Raw genomic sequence first — 3,195 nt, forward strand, 5'->3', positions numbered from 1 at the left:
GGCCCTTGCCTTGCCCTGTCTAGGGCTGCTGTTGAGCTGATGCTGCCCTGTATCCCTGGGGCAGACGTGACATGGCCCAGGTGCCTCTGCGGGGAAACAGGCCATTGGAGACTCATCAGACTCTTGCTCTGCACTTGGATTCTAGTTCCTTTTGGGACATGTTATCACATGGGCAGGTGTTAAGTTGATTGGGATAGGGTGGGGGGAGGGGCTTATTGGAGTTAAGGCTGGGATGGGAGAGGGAGGGCACATTTTTGGGGCCTCCTGGCCATTGTATTATGTAGATAAAGATGTTTGTATTTATCTAGAGATCTATTTCATGGTTCTTTTACATCAGATAGAAAAGCTAAGGGCTACATTCTTGGGTGCCTCCCCAGGTCCCCAGGGTGATAGTCACTGCAGCTTCAGCTTGGACGTGGGGGGCTGGCCATGAAATACTGATGGCCACAGAGGTATCGCTGTCCTTTCTGCCTCTTACCATCAGGGGGGAAGGCAGCAGTTCATACCACAGGGCTGGTCACTGCCTCCAGAAGGCAGCAGGGGCGACCCACTCTTCTGCAGGTTTCAAGGGCCAGCAGCAGCAAGTTCTGGGCTGACCCCAGCTGCCCCTCAGCCCAATCTGACAACCATATAACAGAATGACTTTTGCCTTTCAACAGTCATGATACCGGACATTCTGAGAGAGCCTCGGCTCTATCTTACTACATATAGGGTAACAGGTAGTAGCTTTCAGCCCCCAAATTTTAGGGTATCAATGATGGCCCTGCATTCATGTGTGTGTATGTTTTATATGTGTGGGTCAGGTTTCTTGGTATATACACTTTATCTGGCTTATTTCAATATCAATAATAATTCAAAGAGTAAAGAAATTGTTTATTTAACTAAGAATTTCCCTATTTAGCCAGATTATTATTATAGAGAAACGATAGAATCTGAGCCAATGATATTTGCATCCAAAGTGGGTGGAATGTCAGAGATCAGAGAAACATCAAATACACACACACACACACACACACACACGGACACACACATGGACACACACACATATATGCGCGCACATATACATACACACATGTATACATATGTGTACATGGCACACACGTATACATGCATGCACACATATACATACATATTTGCAAATCAAGAAATGAGTACTGAGGAAGGTTAAAATAAGTTGTGTTGACACACAGGTCAAATGTAATTTTTACCAGTGTCAAGAATGTGTTTGTCATGTTACCATACCACTAATCTGAAAAATAAACCAACAAAGATCTTTGGGGGAGACTCTTGAATTCCAGCTTCAGAATGAAGGGATATATTTGAGATGAAATCCTGAGAGGCAATGGTGGCAAGTGGATATAACACAGTCTTTACCTTTCATGGGTCAGGTGCCGGCCATTCTAACAAGCAGGAGCTTTGTAATCTCAGGATCACATCTAGTTGCCTTCCAACCCAAATAGGGAATTGCTTGCCTTCTCAGGGACGGGGTGGTGATGGGGAGGGAGAAAGGGAGAGACTTTGAAACTCAAAGTTTTAAAATAAATATTAGCAAATTAAAATCAAAATAATAATAAAAAAAAATTAGTTGGCCTTGACCCTCTGGGCATCTCTGAGGAACAGGCAACCCTCCTGAATATTGGAGGCCATTTACACTCCCTCCCTCAGCAGCCAGAGGTTCATGGTGCTGTGGACATCCCCACCCTTGGACTAAGCTCCAAGTCATCTCCAGTAGCAGCCACAATGGGGGCAGGATGGGCAGGATGGAAGGGCTGCTGGGTCTAGAGGGCAGTGGGAGCAACTGCTCCACCCACAGGGGGAGGATGGTCCCTAGCCCACAGGGGAGTTCATAAACATGATCCCAAGCAAGAAGAAGGCCTCACCTCTAAGCCAGAGTGAAAGGGGGAAGCAGGGAGTTCTCCAGAATGCTGCAGATGTGGACCCAGCAGTCTGGGGAAGGACTTTGCTGTCTCCTTTGGTACCTGCATTTGCCCCACCAGGCCAGGGCCAGTCCAGGATAGATTTTAGGGAGGTGAAGGATCTGTAGAACTGGGAGCAGGCACAGTGCCCTCCTCTATGCCAGGCCATAGTGTCTGTTGCTCTGCTTGTCTGGCAACCCTCCGTGCTGTGGTACATCTGCCTGCCCGCCAGAGTCCCCCAGTCACAGGTGTCTCTACTCCATCCCCTAACCCCTCTACCCCAAATGCTCAGAGATCGGCCTGTCCCTTAACTGAATTGAGTCCTTCGGTGCCTGGCCTGTTTGCCCCCCTGCTTCATATTCTTCCCTTGTAAACAACCTCAAAATCTAGTTTCAAAGGTCAGCGCTAGCTTCTCCATGGCAAGGCATGGCGTGCCTTTGCACCTCCCTCTGGGACAAAGTCAGGTTGCTTTTCCTAGTGCTGTTAGTCTATCCCTGTGTCTGTGTGTGTGTGTGTGGGTGTGGGTGTGTGGGTATGTGTACCTGCATTTGTTTGGTGGGAGGGAAGTTTGGCCTCAGTCCCATGCACAGCGTTGACCCTCACAGTCCCCTGGCCCCATATTCCTCTTCTGCCTGGCTTGAATGGGGCTCATTACCCACTTTAAGCCATGTTTTGGCCGGTCTCTTCCTCCCAATGCCAGAGCCCAGCTGCTCTCTAGGAAACCCTCTCAACTGGGGCAGACCCAGGCCAAGGGAGATCTTCCCAGAATGAAAGCCTGGCTGTCCCTAGCCCGAGCTCGCGCCCACTTTGTCCTCGCACTCCGTCTAGCGCGCGCCCAACATTCCTCAGGCGTTACTCCGGTAGGCACCAAAGGACGCGGACGAGGACGCGGACGAGGACGGTGCTGTCGCTAGACGGGAGCCGCGGTCTCAGCAGGTGCTCAAGAGAGCCAAGCCCTGGCACAGTGTGGCCGGAAGAAAAGGTGTTAGAGAGGTGGAGGGTCTGGAGCTCCGTGCCTTCCTCTGTGCCAAGGAACAGTGTCTGCACCTCCTCTTCACTGCCCACCCTCTTTGCCAGGGCTCATCTGCACGCTAAGACTTGCCCCTGGGCGCAGGCACCTCTGTTCCTTCCCCTAAGCTCTGCCCCCAAAATCCCCAGAAATAGCGGTGTCCATGACTGAGGGGAGTCCCTCAGGGCCAGGCTGTTTGCCCCCGGCTTCATCTCCCTCTCCCACAAACAACTCCCAAATCGAATTGCCCAGGCCAGGGCGCATTTCCGA

General features: G+C 50.9%; 1 long non-coding RNA gene across 1 annotated transcript; it reads right to left on the minus strand.

Annotated features, from left to right (window-relative positions):
• Positions 1 to 1,170: 1,170 nt before the first annotated feature.
• Positions 1,171 to 3,158, minus strand: LOC114028983. The gene is made up of 2 exons (XR_003567430.1): positions 1,881 to 3,158; positions 1,171 to 1,472 (listed from the first exon to the last, which is right to left on the minus strand). It is a non-coding gene; the product is annotated as an uncharacterized LOC114028983 (long non-coding RNA).
• Between the last annotated feature and the right edge of the window lie 37 nt (positions 3,159 to 3,195).

This window comes from Vombatus ursinus, unplaced genomic scaffold (assembly GCF_900497805.2).
Source record: "Vombatus ursinus unplaced genomic scaffold, bare-nosed wombat genome assembly UNPS02005065.1, whole genome shotgun sequence".
Lineage (NCBI taxonomy): Eukaryota > Metazoa > Chordata > Mammalia > Diprotodontia > Vombatidae > Vombatus > Vombatus ursinus.